Genomic DNA, 17,105 nt, shown 5'->3' on the forward strand with positions numbered 1-17,105 from the left:
TTCTAGGGCATACATCTAACATATCATAGCCCTCTTCCATGATAAACGTGAAAGTATAATTTTTTCTTGGTAGGGTTGTGATCCTAATTCATCATAAAAAGCCTTGTGTTTACACAACAAACTCTTATGAGTTCAAAGGTAGGAAACTCTTTCCAATTGCATCTCATGCAATTCTCAACTTTATCTTGTCCTCTTAAAATACTTATTGCCTTATGTTAGCACAACAAACAATAATATTTTAGTTAAGTCAAATCCTTCATTTCCATATAGTCATATTCGAATAATATTGCCCTTGTGGTTGCACAACAAGGCAATATATATTAAAATATGCCATAAGCATCTTAATGCACCAAGACAGTATAACATCAGTCCCCATTGCAAGTCTTGTGGTTGCACAACAAACTAGCATGGATCTTGACATAATAATATCGAGGTATGAAGGAAGGATATTAGTAGTGTTTTATCAACATTAAGCTTATCCATAATAGGCAATCAAATAATTGGCCAGGTAAGCAGGTGGGAGGCTCCCCTTACTCAGAGAGTAAGGTCCTAATTAAGTAACCACCTTTAGTGCTTTCCTTAGACACCAATTAGATTAATTGTTCTAGAATGGGTTAGCTCAAAGTTTTTCAACACTATAACTTAATATAATTTTTATTGAGGGCTTACTAGTCTCTAGCACATTCTTTAATTGTAACATATATATAACATGTCTAAAATAAACTATTATGCATCATGGCTATCTCATAGCATGTATAAATCATAAGCAATTAATTAACATGCTTCAACATATTTTCATATGGAAAATTTTATATCATGATATTTTATTACATAACATATCATATATGAATCATACATTTCAGTATTTCTCTAAGCATATGACATTACTATCTCATAGTAAATTAATAATCATACATCATATATAATTATTTGATTAAACCAATTAACGATGGCTCTGATACCACTGTAGGGTTCTAGCATGTCTTAATGGGCAGCGGAAGCTAGGAATTTTAAAAATTTCTTAATAAAGTCCCTGTGCATGAAACCCTTTAAGCCTAGATCACCTTAATGATTACAATCAAATGATATAAAATAAATGCAGAATTAGTAGAATACCTCAAACGCTAATCCAAATTGTACAATCTCCACGAGGTGTCCAAGTGTCCGCCCTCCAATGGTGATCCACACGAAAACTTGATCAAGACTTTAGCTCCAAAGATTTTTGATCCTTAATGCAGAATTCTTCTAAAGAACTCTAATGGCTTGCTTTCCTTCCTTTCTATTTTTCTTTAGCCTTCTAAAATCACTTCTAATCCTTTTGTCCTAAGGAAGACCACCTTGTCTTAGCTTAGGACATACTAGAAGCAATGTTAGAAAGAAAGAAACTAATGTAAGAAAGAAGGGATATGAGAGAGAGAGAGTTGGATTGATTTCCGATGATTAGAAAACACCGGGAGCATTCCTATTTATAGATGGCGTGGGGATGCATCACCAAAGGATGCATCCCATCCACACATCCTTCAGATGGGGTGTGATAAGAGGAGAGAAGGCGCCACAAAAATAGGGAGAGGCATATCAAAAGTGGTTAGGATAAGATCAAGCGCTTATGATATGGCGCTTCATTCCCTAAGCACCTCTTCATGAAATGCGTCGTACTCTTCCCTTTCTTCACTTTTTCTCACGCATGAAAAATAGGAACCAACCTTATCCATTCATCAAGGGTTGATGATGATCCAAAGGCCATGAAAGAGGGCGCCATATATCCCTTAGGCGTGATGAAGAGAGAGAGAGATCAAATGGATAAGATCAAAGGAAGATTCATTCTTATCCATTTAAAATCTCAAGCTATCCTCTCTTTTCCCTTCACGTATTTTTCATCATCACGCCTCCAGATAAGATCCATCATGAGATCATGATCTCCCATCATCCCATGATGAAGATCCAATGGCTCCAATCCATGGCGCCATCCATTTGACTTTTCTCTTCATCCAATGTTGATCCAACGGTCAAAATTAAATAATTTATCAAATCTAATCTAATTAGACTCAAACCAAGCCAATTAGGTGTCAATTCTTGGCTAACCCATATTAGAATATGATCTAATCAAATTAGATCAATTAAGAATCAGATTCGAATCCAATTCGAATCAGATTCGAATCCAATTCGAATCAGGAGCTAAAGTTTGCAACACCTGCTAGGATGTTTATCTTGCAAACATGATCTAATCCAATTAGACCCTTGATAAGTTTCCTTGTGTGTGACCCATTGGGTTCCATACTTAGCCAGCAATAGGTGTGAGTGCGAGTTGACTCAACTTGATTGGAACTCTTCTAATCGATTTAAGTCTAAACTGCGCGAACCCGAACTTAACAATTAGAATTCTTTCTAATTGGTGATCGAATTAAACTCTTTAATTCGATCAAACCTATAAGACAAGATTGACGTCTAGCAACGTGTCATGTCTATCCGAAAAATATAAAATTTGGTGAAAATACCAAAAATACCCTTCAGTAGCAAGTTACCATGCAATTCAATCCTTTAATCAAACTGCATCTCAAATATGTATATGAGTATAAATATATGTCAAACTCAATTTCATATTCATATTTTTCTCAATCTTTTAATGATAATTCAAATAATGAATCATTAGAAACTCTTTCTAATTTTTATTCTGCATTGATCAAAGGCTTCCTGAATTATCATATGATTAGAATAAATAGGATGCGATCTTCTCTTACTAGAAGTGATTAATTCTTTATTGACCTACTCATAATCTTCGTACACAATTCACCATATCCAGAAGACCTCGTACATAACTTATTGTCATGAATGAGTGTAAACCAAAATATGGATTCATGTGCATAAGATACCATGGTGATCTCAGGTCATAGGATCAGTTGCACAACTCCCACTAAGAGAATCATCTTTTGACATGTAAGTAAGACTTCATAAGATTTCTCTTTATAGGTCAATTCAGTGAACTCATTCCTCTAATGAGCACTCGCATCTTTGTATTAGTGTCTCACACAAGTGATTGTGAGATCAATCACCCTCTGCATCGAGCATACATAAGATGTGCCAGTCTTTCCGGTAATCATTGATTCCCGACTCAATGTACCAATGACTGGAAATATTTAAGATTAGAATTTTAGAGTTTTAGGTCTCACTAGTATGATCTCATCATAGACTCAAAACCATGGCCCTAATCTAAGGGGTTTATCACAAATATAATCAACAGCATATGATAAAACACAATGCCTTTATTCATATTTAAATATCATGTACATGATTTGGACAAATCAAAAGAAAAACCCTTTGCAATACATATTGCGATTGGCTTGTAGGGCATCTACTCTTTCAGTCACAAAAGGAAAAATTTCTCGAGTTGTCCGATAAAGTCGAACGCCAGGCATGAAAAATCAGTTTTAAATTTTTTTTATTTTATTTATAACAATTATAAATATTAAATTTAACTTTTATGTAAAATTACCTTAAGCCCGTAGCGGAAGTTGGTCGAGGTAATTTGAATCTGGATCTGGATCTAGATCCCTGAAGATAGCTCTGCGAGGCCTGGATCTACAAGCCCTCTACTTCGCACGCACGTCAAGCTTCACAAGAAGGTTGGATGATGTCTTTACTCATGCAAAATAATCTTTTGCAAAAGGACCCTTGGAAGAAAGAAAATCCAGAAAAAGGACCTTCCCTTTTCTACTCCTTTCTTTCTTCTCTTTCTTTCTTTCTTCGGTTTCTTTTCTCCCGTTTCTTCACAGCACGCCTGAGCCGAACTCACCCCTGTCTCTTGATCCTGATCACAAAAGGAATTGAAGGGAGGAGAGGACACCGGACCTGGGCCGAACTCCAAAACACCAGAGTAAAGAAAACTCCTTCCTCACTCTTCTTCTTCTTCACCGAATCAACTTATCTCTCTATCTCACGTTTTTCTTCCCAAGAAAAATTCTCTCTCACTCTCTATTCTAGAGGAAATGGTGGCCTACAAATAGGCCAACTGATAGTCAACTTTAAAGACCACGCAATAGCACGTATCTGGTAGGATAGTGATTACGGGTATCGATCCACAGGGATTGGGGTCTAGTTATTTTTCTTAAAAATAAAAATATTTTAAAGGATGAATTTGTGAAGACTATTAAACTAAGCAATTCAATAAAAAAAATGCAATTTAAATGATATCAATTTGAGGGAACCTAGGGCAAGGAATTCACCACTAACATCAGAACAAGGGTTATTTATATTTTATTTCGTTCTTGGATTAACATGCAAATTGGCTACAAGCCTAATAAGCATTTAAATAAAAATTCACAAAAGTAATTTGGGCATAATCCATCTTCAGTAGGCATGAAATGTCTACCCTAATCTAAGGTGGCAGCACATCGCATCTTCTCTAAGCATGGACTATCTTATATTTACTTAGTGATCATGAAGAACAGTTGTACGAACATCATACTTAAAATCACAGAAATTAAATATGATTCAAAAGAAGATATCCATTAAAAACAATAAGTTCATACAACTCCAAGAACATAAAATAAAATATAAAACCCATGTCCCTTTGTTAGGGCTGCATCCAGCCCTAGAGAGGAGATCAGCCTTTCATCGAGTGGTGGATGGCAGCAGTAGCACAGCAACGGGCTTCCATCACGATCGGCATCCTTTTTCCTCCTTCCTTCTTCCTCTCTCAACACTTTATTGTTATTTTTTTATATGTGGGAAGTTATTCCCAAAATAACCAAACTACTCTCTCCCTCGTGCACTGGGATTTCAGCCTCCGAGAAGCGATGCCGCCAAGGAAGAAAGCTCTCCTCCTTTTATAGCTTCACCAGCACCCCCCCCTCCTTGCTTCCTTCAACTGGATAGGATCTTCCGAATGGGAAGATAAGATCAAGGAACGGCTTCCTATTCCGTGGATGAAGGTGAAACGGGGACATGACTGATCCGGACGTGAAAGTCGGTGATTCGTTGAAGAAGTCGGTTGCTCCCTTGGATGCAGAGGATGGCGAAGACGTGGAAGCTAGAGAGCTGATCCGTTGTCGATGGAGGAGGCTTTGGAGAGGATCTCGGACGGTTGCTGGCTTCCAGATGCTGTGAAGATGAGTTGGGATCCTGTTCCAAAACAGGGGAGGATGGAGTTCCTTGCCGTGAAGCTCGGAATGGTTGTTGTAGAGCTGGGAAGAAGTTGAATACGGTTCGGAAGAGAGATACGGAGAACAGAGGATCTTTGGATGCAGAAGAATGTGTGATCCGGAGGGAGTTTGAACTGATGTGGAAGCCGATCTCGGACGGGAGGAATCCGGAAGAGATCAAATCTGGAAGATGGTTTGATGCCACTCGGAAGAAGTTGGAACTCTTAGATTTACTGGGAGTTTTGCTCTTCACGGCTGAAAACAGGGAAATCGTTTTGGATGAGGATGAACGCGAAAGAAACGTGTGAATGAGAGGATGATGCTGGACGTTTGGAGGAAAATCTGGGAGTTCGGTTGGGAGGAACTGGGATCAAGCCGTGCAAGGAAACGAATCCATGAGCTGGGAGATAAGATCGGATCCTGAGTTTGGTAGATATGAAGTTGGCTTTGAATGACTTGGGAGATAAAATGCGAGCGTGGACTGAGAGGATCTGGATGCACACGGGAGGTTGGTTTCAGTTCGTGGGATATGGGAGCTATCCTGGCTGGCAGCGGGATATGGATGAAACGAATCCGGAACAGGGGATACGGAAGAAACTGAGGGAGACTACGGACGGCTGGGAGTTTGGTGATGGAGCTAATCCGCGAGGGAAATCTGGGAAGATGATCCACGGGATTCGGCAGCTCGGGCGTTGGATAAAAATCAGGGAGTGAAGTTCGGATGGTTATGATGATGAACTTGTTGGAAATTATGTCCTAAATCCAATCAATTGTTGATTGTAAATGTATTTGAATCAATTATAAATAACATGGTATTTATTCATCACCAGAACATCTTCACAAACTCCGATGTGATGAAGTCCTTAGGACTGCTTAGTGTAATGAAATATGATTTTGTCACACAGGTCCTTAAATGTTCATGACCGTATGATATACTATTAATAGGACGATAGTATTATCGGGCGTAGGTCATTGTGTATCATATTTGTTGGTTGTCTTCCAAACTAAAGAGTATAGAGATACTAGTATGGTATACAGGTGAATGGTAGTGTACGTTCACTGAACGTGACCAATTGACGGACTCTCTCTTGTCAAGAGTTGTTCCGAGTGGATATGGGTATATGTATCCTTTAGACCTGAGATTGCAACCGGTGGCTTGCAAGCAACTCACTGTACTTTGGTGCCGGACTACCTGAATTTCTAATCCAGCGACGAAAGGTTTCTGGGTCCAGTCAAGTACTTGTGGTAGTCAGTTGCAGATCAAGATGGGATTGACCTCCCTTAGAAATAAGGGTGAATGCCTTGTGTTTTCAATTAAGTAGTACCCTGGCCAGGGAAAGTCAAATCACTATCACTTGACTTATTGAATTGAAACATATTTCCGGATGGATCGTTTCAGGGTAGACAGACTCTAAACCCATCCTGGGCATTTTCTGGTCAAGAGGATGAATTATGCAGTAACCATAGTCCATAGGTTCTAGAATGTTGCTTTGCATCTATTCGGCCTATCCGGTCGTCGGGTCCCATTGCTAGATGGTTACTTCGATTAGTGCAGGAAGTGTTCTTGTACTACCGGCTTAGGTTCGAACCTGTGAGGTCACACGCTTAGAAGTTTCTGGATTGATCAAATGGCTGATTGACGATTGAGAATCGTCTAGAGGTAAAATAGTCAATGTGATTGACTGATTGCCCTAAGCAATTGTTGCTTGGAGAAGTTAATTGGTGATTAGATCACTGATTAGACTCAATTTGATTGAGTAATAGAGATTGGGCTTGACCAAATTCAAATATGATTTGAAGTTGGTAAAACCGTAATTGACACCAAAATTGGTTTGGTGAAAATGTCTAATTTGCCCCAACCAAATCAGATTTGGCTTGAGTCAAATTGGATTAAAATCAATTATGATCCTAGTATGACTAGGACTTCCTTCCCTATGTGGGACCCACATACTGTATGTGGGACCCACGTCCTGCCTAGGTGGGACCCACATACTGTATGTGGGACCCATGTCCTGCTTAGGTGGGACCCACATACTGTATGTGGGACCCACATCCCGGCCACCTCACCCCTTTGCATGCGTGACACGTGGCGGAGCAGGACACCTCTTTTGCTTGCATGCGTGACACGTAGTGGAGCAGGACACATGGAGAGCACCAGAGAAAGAGAGTGAGAGGAGAGAGTAGTTCTGAAGGTGAAAGCCCAAGAAGGAGTTCTTGAGCTGTGAAGGTCCATCTTCTTCCTTCTCCCTTTCAGCCAACCTTCTGCCTCCCTGCGAGCTAGCACTCCCCGGGAAGCTGATCATTCCGGAGCTTCGCGTGGACGAGTCATCGAGGCCGGACGCTTGTGCGGCTGCGAAGCATCCTTGAAGGAACCCCCTTCTAAAGGTAAGAGATCTGATCTCTTTTATGGTTGAGATATGATCTCAATCTTCAAATCACAAGAAATTGTGATTTATGCATATTGATTTGAATTACACAATCCTCGAGATCTGAGGGCTTTGTGATATATGGTGTCAAAGCAAAGGATTAGTGGAGACTATCCGATTCTCGGGAACTCTCACGCGTGATCGTGTGACGAAGCGTGGCTCTCCACCCGGGGGCTCATATGATGAGTGCTTTGATAGGTACGCGCGGGTGTCACCCTATGTATTGGGACTGAGCCTGCGCCACATGTGATGTGCAGTTGAAGACTGTCTTCGACTGGTACCAGAGTTAAAATATCTAAAATATCAAGCATGTTTTTGGTTAAAATGTTTAACCCGTTCTTTCCGCATAAAAATTTTCTGAAATTCATGCTTAGCCCTCTGCACGCACACCATCAGTGGTATCAGAGCCCGTCCAGGTTCTTTGTAATATCAAATATCTATGCAAGATGTGATCTTTTACATATGATGTAAACTAATTATATTATTTCATTATGTTATTCATATGATGAATGAACATGTTTGTTTGCATGATTAACTTGAATCTTAAAAGTGTTTTAACGATTTAAAGTTACGGAGCATGCAAAACAAAGATAAGACATGAATAATGTAATATACTTAATTATGAATTGAGTAATGATATAGATCCTAGACTTTAAATGTGATTTGAATGTCTAAGACATTGCATAATTCATGGGGTAATGGGTTAGCTAAATCAAATCCAAATGATTTGGACTCAATGGTTGAAATCAAACTTGGTAGAGTAGTTGATCTAATCTAATTAAAGTTGTTTCTTAGATTGGGTCAAGATTGCTCTTGATCTTTGCAATAGTTGTAGTTGATCAAGTCCATGTCTTTGATTAGACCAAATGGATGTTGATTTAGGCTTCGTGGTTGAGCTTGAGTTATGATATTGATCGAATTGAAATTGATAAACCAGCTGGTGTCAAAGGCAACTGTAATCAGTAGGTTTTTAATTGGGAGCTACTTGCTGGGTTTCGATCCAGTCAAGTTAATGGCATACCCTTCCGCTGATCTCACTTACCTGGCCATCTTGGTGAATCTCTTTTGATCAGATCTCTGATTGACTCTAATTGACCCATGCCTGTAAGAAAATCAGTTGGACTGATTTAGGTGCGCTGACTTGAATCTATTTCCTATGATACCTGACTTATGAAGTCAGTGGGAGGATTTGGATTGAGTCAGCTTTTTATTATAAAAATCCTCTAAATTATTAGGTCCATAAAATGATATGGTTAATGGAGATGACCACGTCATAGCCTCCCATTAGTTGTGTGATAATGAGTCCAATACGTCTATATACATTGGAGGCGCGTGCGCGCACTGGTGCGTATCGGCCATTGGAATTGTCATACAATAATGATGAGTCGGTTGCAACTATTGGAATGGGTGGTCCGGTTGGATACCGGCCAAAGTCGGGCTTGACCATCTATTAGATAGTTTGCATTGATTGCTACATGTTAATGGTTGGACCTGACCGGGACTTTTAGTAGTGTCGATATACGCCTGCTGAAGTGCTTCCTGGGGCAGAATGATCACTAGAAGTTGTTTAGTTGAAGCAATTTGTTATGAACCTACCTTTAGGTGTATTTGGGTTGATACCGACCAAAGTCGGGCCCAGGTATAGCCTATTGGATTCTAGTGCCCACTAAAGAATTAAGAGTAATTCTTCGGATTAGAGGTAGAGGCTCCTGATTCGTATAAAATAGTGGAAGGATCTTTAGACTAAAATCCATGTCTTTAGATTAATTGATTCATTTACTAATAAGGCCATGGTTTTATCCTTTATGCAGAAATGTCCTCTTATAAGTTCCCCCTATCACTATTGGATAGTGATGAGCCGACTAGACCTTTGATTAAGAATCAGGCTAACTCGAGTGCTAATGAGAGAAATCAGCAAAGAGTTGCTGGTCAAGGTGGTTATATGATAACACCTTATAATTTCTCTGTATGTGATATGATGACTTGGGTATTGGATACCGGAAGTCCTTTTAATATCTGTAATACGTTGAAAGGACTGCAAGTCATTGAGAATTTCGGTAACAATGAGAAATTCCTAAATGTTGGAGATGGAAGAACTGTTCCAGTTCTTGCATTAGGTAATATTCAAATTGTTTCAAATTCTCACATAATTGCCTTTGGTGAATGTCACTATTGTCCTAGTTTCTTAATGAATGTCATTTCCGTTGGTCATTTGGCCTTAAACGGTTATGAAATTTGTATAAAGAAGGATTATTGTGATATCATTATGAATGGTGTTACAGTAATCAATGAACGATTAAACAATGGCATTTATGTATTGTCACAACCTGTTAGTGTAATGTACACTACAAGTAAACGCCCTAGATCTGATGATGTCTCTGATATCTACCTTTGGCATTGTAGGCTAGGTCATATTAACAAGAACAGGATCAACAGGTTGGCCTCACTGGATATTTTAAATATTAATGATTGTGAATCATTACCTACCTGTGAGTCTTGTCTTCTTGGAAAAATGACCAAGTCGCCTTTTACTGGAAAAGGTATACGAGCTGGTGCTGTATTAGGTCTTGTACATTCGGATGTATGTGGACCTATGAGCACTAGTGCAAGAGGTGGATACAGCTATTTCATTACATTTACCGACGACCTATCTCGGTATGGGTATGTGTTTCTTATGAAACACAAGTATGAATCATTTGAAATGTTCAAATTATACCGTAATGAAGTAGAGAAACAAACTGGACAGTGTATTAAGATACTTCGATCTGATCGAGGTGGTGAATACCTCTCCAGTGATTTCTTGACATATCTGGAGGAGAATGGGATTCTCTCTCAGTGGACCCCTCCCGGAACACCGCAGCATAATGGTGTGTCTGAAAGGAGGAATCGGACTCTGTTGGACATGGTCCGATCCATGATGGGGTTTACAGTTTTGCCCTTATCATTTTGGGGTTATGCACTTGAGACCGCTTGTTATATTCTTAATAGAGTTCCCAGTAAATCTGTGACTAAAACTCCATATGAGATATGGACCGGTCAAAAGCCTGTACTCTCTCACCTTAAAGTTTGGGGGTCTCCAGCCTACGTCCGTCGTTTGAAAGCAGATAAACTGGAAGCTAGGTCGGAAGAATGTCTTTTTGTCGGCTACCCAAAAGAAACCAAAGGGTATTATTTCTACCAGGTTAATGAACAAAGGTTGTTCGTCAGCAATAGAGCTGTCTTCTTGGAGAAGAAATTTCTTGGTGAAAGAACGAACAGCTCTAAGGTTGAGCTTGATGAAGTTCAACAGGTAGAGGATCAGACAACTAGAACTGAACCGTTAGAGTCTGATTTGATTGGATCAAACTCAGAACCCATTAAGGTTGCACCCGTTAGGCGATCCGGTAGAGTACCGCATCAACCGGATAGATACTATGGTTTTCTTGTCCGGGACGATGATCCCATTGGTCTCGATGAGAACGATGAGGATCCCGTCACCTATATGGATGCTATGCAAAGGTCTGACTCTGATAAATGGCTTGGAGCCATGGAATCTGAAATGGAGTCCATGAAGGTCAATGATGTATGGACATTGGTTGACCCACCCGAAGGATTTAAACCCATAGGGTGTAAGTGGATTTTCAAACGGAAAAGAGGCGCAGACGGAAAGGTGGAAACCTATAAAGCTCGTCTGGTTGCCCAGGGATTTCGTCAGCGTTATGGTATTGACTATGACGAAACGTTTTCGCCTGTGGCAATGCTGAAATCCATTCGGATCATGCTTGCGATTGCGGCCCATCTGGACTTTGAGATCTGGCAGATGGATGTTAAAACCGCTTTTCTAAATGGAGATTTAGAGGAACAGGTGTATATGATACAGCCTGAAGGTTTTATTTCTGCAGATGAGTCTAAGGTGTGTACGCTGCAAAAGTCCATATATGGACTAAAGTAGGCATCTCGGAGTTGGAACATTCGTTTTGACAGGGTTATCAAAACTTATGGCTTCGTTAAGAACGAAGAGGAACCTTGCATATACAAATGGGCTAATGGTACGGTAGTCTTATTTCTTGTACTGTATGTGGATGATATTCTCCTAATAGGGAATGACATTGCTGCACTACAGGGAGTAAAAATATGGCTTTCATCACAATTCTCCATGAAGGATTTGGGAGAAGCATCCTACATCCTTGGGATGAAGATCTATAGAGATAGATCTAGGAGGTTGCTCGGTTTGTCCCAATCCATGTACATAAATACTGTGCTGAAACGTTTCAGCATGGAAAATTCCAAGAAAGGCTATCTTCCGATAGGTCATGGAATTACTCTTTCTAAAGGAGATTGCCCCACAACTCCCCAAGAAAGAGAGCGTATGAGTAGAATTCCATATGCCTCTGCTGTGGGATCTATTATGTATGCTATGACTTGTACTAGACCAGATGTGGCGTATTCACTAGGAGTAGTGAGTAGGTACCAATCTGACCCAGGAAAAAGCCACTGGAAAGTTGTAAAGACTATCCTCAAGTATTTGAGAAATACTAAGGATAAGTGGCTTGTTTATGGAGATACTGAGTTGAGACTTGTCGGTTATACCGATTCAAGTTTTCAATCAGACCGTGATGATAGCAAGTCTGTGTCTGGTTATGTTTTTACCCTGTATGGTGGGGCTGTCTGTTGGAAGAGTTCCAAGCAGACTACTATAGCGGACTCTGTGTGCGAGGCGGAGTACATTGCGGCATCGGATGCGGCAAAGGAAGCTGTGTGGCTGCGGAAGTTCATTGCTGAGCTCGGAGTTGCACCCTCCCTTAGTGGACCAGTCCTTGTCTATTCGGATAGCACTGGTGCCATCGCTCAGGCCAAGGAACCAAGAGCTCACCAGCGCACCAAGCACATTCTGCGCAGATATCACCTGGTTCGTGAGATAGTAGAACGAGGTGACGTTGATCTTCAAAAGATTGACGGGAAGGATAACTTAGCCGACCCCTTCACTAAGGCCCTCAGCGTAAAGGAGTTTGACCATCATTACTTGAAGATGGGTATACGATACTGTACTGATTGGCTTTAGTTCAAGTGGGAGTTGTTGGAAATTATGTCCTAAATCCAATCAATTGTTGATTGTAAATGTATTTGAATCAATTATAAATAACATGGTATTTATTCATCACCAGAACATCTTCACAAACTCCGATGTGATGAAGTCCTTAGGACTGCTTAGTGTAATGAAATATGATTTTGTCACACAGGTCCTTAAATGTTCATGACCGTATGATATACTATTAATAGGACGATAGTATTATCGGGCGTAGGTCATTGTGTATCATATTTGTTGGTTGTCTTCCAAACCAAAGAGTATAGAGATACTAGTATGGTATACAGGTGAATGGTAGTGTACGTTCACTGAACGTGACCAATTGACGGACTCTCTCTTGTCAAGAGTTGTTCCGAGTGGATATGGGTATATGTATCCTTTAGACCTGAGATTGCAACCGGTGGCTTGCAAGCAACTCACTGTACTTTGGTGCCGGACTACCTGAATTTCTAATCCAGCGACGAAAGGTTTCTGGGTCCAGTCAAGTACTTGTGGTAGTCAGTTGCAGATCAAGATGGGATTGACCTCCCTTAGAAATAAGGGTGAATGCCTTGTGTTTTCAATTAAGTAGTACCCTGACCAGGAAAAGTCAAATCACTATCACTTGACTTATTGAATTGAAACATATTTCCGGATGGATCGTTTCAGGGTAGACAGACTCTAAACCCATCCTGGGCATTTTCTGGTCAAGAGGATGAATTATGCAGTAACCATAGTCCATAGGTTCTAGAATGTTGTTTTGCATCTATTCGGCCTATCCGGTCGTCGGGTCCCATTGCTAGATGGTTACTTCGATTAGTGCAGGAAGTGTTCTTGTACTACCGGCTTAGGTTCGAACCTGTGAGGTCACACGCTTAGAAGTTTCTGGATTGATCAAATGGCTGATTGACGATTGAGAATCGTCTAGAGGTAAAATAGTCAATGTGATTGACTGATTGCCCTAAGCAATTGTTGCTTGGAGAAGTTAATTGGTGATTAGATCACTGATTAGACTCAATTTGATTGAGTAATAGAGATTGGGCTTGACCAAATTCAAATATGATTTGAAGTTGGTAAAACCGTAATTGACACCAAAATTGGTTTGGTGAAAATGTCTAATTTGCCCCAACCAAATCAGATTTGGCTTGAGTCAAATTGGATTAAAATCAATTATGATCCTAGTATGACTAGGACTTCCTTCCCTATGTGGGACCCACATACTGTATGTGGGACCCACGTCCTGCCTAGGTGGGACCCACATACTGTATGTGGGACCCATGTCCTGCTTAGGTGGGACCCACATACTGTATGTGGGACCCACATCCCGGCCACCTCACCCCTTTGCATGCGTGACACGTGGCGGAGCAGGACACCTCTTTTGCTTGCATGCGTGACACGTAGTGGAGCAGGACACATGGAGAGCACCAGAGAAAGAGAGTGAGAGGAGAGAGTAGTTCTGAAGGTGAAAGCCCAAGAAGGAGTTCTTGAGCTGTGAAGGTCCATCTTCTTCCTTCTCCCTTTCAGCCAACCTTCTGCCTCCCTGCGAGCTAGCACTCCCCGGGAAGCTGATCATTCCGGAGCTTCGCGTGGACGAGTCATCGAGGCCGGACGCTTGTGCGGCTGCGAAGCATCCTTGAAGGAACCCCCTTCTAAAGGTAAGAGATCTGATCTCTTTTATGGTTGAGATATGATCTCAATCTTCAAATCACAAGAAATTGTGATTTATGCATATTGATTTGAATTACACAATCCTCGGGATCTGAGGGCTTTGTGATATATGGTGTCAAAGCAAAGGATTAGTGGAGACTATCCGATTCTCGGGAACTCTCACGCGTGATCGTGTGACGAAGCGTGGCTCTCCACCCGGGGGCTCATATGATGAGTGCTTTGATAGGTACGCGCGGGTGTCACCCTATGTATTGGGACTGAGCCTGCGCCACATGTGATGTGCAGTTGAAGACTGTCTTCGACTGGTACCAGAGTTAAAATATCTAAAATATCAAGCATGTTTTTGGTTAAAATGTTTAACCCGTTCTTTCCGCATAAAAATTTTCTGAAATTCATGCTTAGCCCTCTGCACGCACACCATCAGAACTCCTTGATTTATTTGTTGGGAATTGTATCCTAAATGTCAATCGTCAGCATATTGATGATTGAATATTGTAAATAAATTGACAAATTAATAAAGTATTATTTGGCATTATTCATCATTTCATCTTCAAATGAACTCTTATATGATGAAGTCCTTAGGACTTATGTTATGATAAAGGAGGATTTATCTTTGAGTCCTTAAACTTGTTCGCGACCAAATGATATGTTGTTACTAGGACGACAACATTATCGAGATTAGGTCGTTGTGTGACATATACGTTGGTTGTCCTCTTAACCAAGGAGTGTGGAGACACTGGTATGCCATACAGGTGAAGTGTAGGAGTACATTTCACTGAACGTGACCAATTCCGGAACGCTCTACTGTCGAGAGATGTTCCGAGTGGATATGGGTATAAGTTTGGCCCTCTGACCTGAGACCGCAACTTGTGACTAGCAAGCAACTCACTGTACTTTGGTACCGGACTACCTGAATTTCTAATTCAGTGACGGAAGGTCACTGGGTGCAGTCAAGTACTTGCGTAGTCAGTTGTGAGTCAAGATGGAATTGACCCCTCCTGCAAACAGGAGATAATGTCTTGTGACTAATTTAGCAAAACCTTGGCCAGGGTAATCTCAGTGAGGAGTCACGGGATATCTAAAGTTAATCACATAATGGATGTACTAATTATAGGGTTGACAGTGAGCTCTAAGTCATCCTGGCATTAAGAGTCAAAGGGATTGAATTATACAGTAACCATAGTTCAGGGTTCCAGAATATTTGCTTCGCATATATTCGGCCTATTCGGACGTCGGGTACCATTGCTAGATGGTCACATCGATTAGTGTAGGAAGTCGTTCCTATACTACCGGCTTAGGTTCGAACCTATGAGGTCACACGCATAGAAGATTCCTGATTGATCAAGAAGGCTGATAAATGATTAAGAATCATTCAGGGGTAATTTGGTCAATTCGATTGGCAAATTATCTTATAAAATAATTAAAGTAATTATCGGAGGATTAATTAGTAATTAGATTGCTAATGAACTCAATTGGATTGAGTAATTAGACTAAGGATGAGCCAAATTGAATTAGATTCAATTCTGGGCTCAATCAGGGTTTTTGACCTGATTGGATTAGGTCTGAATCAAGAGGACTTAGGTTGACCAAATTAAATTAGATTAAATTTGTGCTTAATTAGGGATTGACCTAATTGGATTAGGTTCAACCCATGGTAATTGAATCATTCTAATTGTTAGGATTTAATTAAATTAAATGGGTTTGATCTGAAACTATTCGGATCTTGAAATCCACTTGTCACATATCCATGCATGGCGCCATAAATTGATTTTTAATATGATTAAAAATTAATTTAATTTATTTAATGGTGCCATGGGACACTTGGCAACATCAGGGACCTCTTTCATCATTAGATGGGTCGAAATGGAGAGATAAATTCATGAAAAGAATTGGATAAGATCAAATTCTCTCTCTTCATGACATATGCCATCCTTATCTTTATCTCACTTCTAATTAAGGTTGAATTTCGAATTTAATCACCACAAAATCACCACGTGACCCTCTAATCTGATTAGGGGCATGGGAATTTCGAAATTGAAAGAGGGAAGTGGCAACATGATGAATGGTTTAGATTAGATCAAGCTTCATCATGTAATGGCACATGAACTTGAATTTTGAATTCAAAATTCAAAACCCCACAAAATCCTCCACAAATATGGGATGGTTGGCATGAAGTTAGGTAGGAGAGCAACATTAAAAGGACCTCCATCATCTGGTGGTCGAATTCAAGGAAAAAAGAGAGAAAAAGAAGAAGAAAAATGGGAAAAGAAAAGAGAGGAACCCTAGTTCATGAATGGAAAAATTCTGCATTCAATCTAGCTGACTTCTTCCTCCTCTAAGTCCATCGCGCCATTAGTGTTAGGGGTCCCTGATAAGAGTCTTTAGATCAGATCTAAGTCCTCTTCAATCCCTTTAAACCTTTCCTCCAAGTTCTTCCAAGAAGGCGGATCAAAAGTTGATAGTGTTTGGAAGATCAAATTTCAGCCTCAAGAAATTCTGCGCAAGCTAGCACTTCCGCAGGATTGGATCTCTTCAGGAACTTCGCGTGGACTTCTCGTAGAGGCCATTCGTGTGCGTGGCTGCGAAGTCGAGGATCAGATCCACAAGTTTCATCCATCATAAAAGGTATTAATCCTACATTAATCTTTTATTATGGTGTCAAGATCTAGGTCTGATTCCCCGAGGTTTTACCCTCTTTTGGGGCTCCTCACGGAGATATCTCCAGAATCCATTCAATGGATATTCGGAGATTAATCGGAATAGAGTTCTTAAGTTTCAGATCTGATAGTTAATCATGCATGAAAGTTTTAGCATAATTGTTTAAACGAT

The sequence above is a fragment of the Phoenix dactylifera genome, chromosome 4, assembly GCF_051530095.1.
Source record: "Phoenix dactylifera cultivar Ajwa chromosome 4, Ajwa_hap1_PhDact_Kaust_v1.1, whole genome shotgun sequence".
In the NCBI taxonomy this organism is placed as follows: Eukaryota; Viridiplantae; Streptophyta; class Magnoliopsida; order Arecales; family Arecaceae; genus Phoenix; species Phoenix dactylifera.